The sequence below is a fragment of the Podarcis erhardii genome (assembly GCF_964252035.2).
Source record: "Podarcis erhardii genome assembly, chromosome: 17".
Classification (NCBI taxonomy): Eukaryota; Metazoa; Chordata; class Lepidosauria; order Squamata; family Lacertidae; genus Podarcis; species Podarcis erhardii.
In genome coordinates this window covers 19,798,347-19,799,026 of record NC_138515.1, presented here as the reverse complement: position 1 = coordinate 19,799,026, position 680 = coordinate 19,798,347, and positions in this window count along the sequence as shown.

Here is a 680-nt window from a genome sequence, read left to right as displayed (position 1 = left end):
GGAAAATAAAGGTAAGAAAATAAAAATTTTAAAAAATATTATGTAGTATAAAACAAGTTATGCGTGTCATAATAGTGTCTAAGTTTCTCTTTTTCTTTTTTAAAATTTATCTATTTGGTTTTTCAGATTAAATTTTTACAGAGATATATCAAGCATAAATCGTAAAAAACAAGATTCCAAGGAATCTCCTGGATTTCCATGCTCTCCTTTGTGGGTCCTATTATTAATCATTTCCTCCTGCATCTTTTATGATGATCCAAATATTTTACATCTCCATTGTGTCCAAAAATCACTCTTAATCTACAAGTGATATTCCAACCCTACAATGATTTTAACTGTTTACAATAGTCTTTTAAGGTAAGTTATAAAATTTCCCCATTCCTTGTTAAAATTTGGGTCTTCCTGATTTCTGACTCTTCCGGTCATTTTAGCCATTTCAGCATAGTTCTTAACTTCATCTGCCATTCATCTCTGGTAGGAACGTTATCTCCTTTGTCTAAGTTTTTCTATACCTGTAAGCTACAAGCAATGATGTGAAGTGGAAGCCTGGGAAATTCAGGATATAATGGCTGTCCATTGCTTTGTGGTGTGTTCCTAGAGAGAAACGAGGAGTGCGGGCTGTTTTCTAGGGCAGCAACACAGCCAAAAATGCCTAGTTCCTCCTGACCGCATCAGCCTTT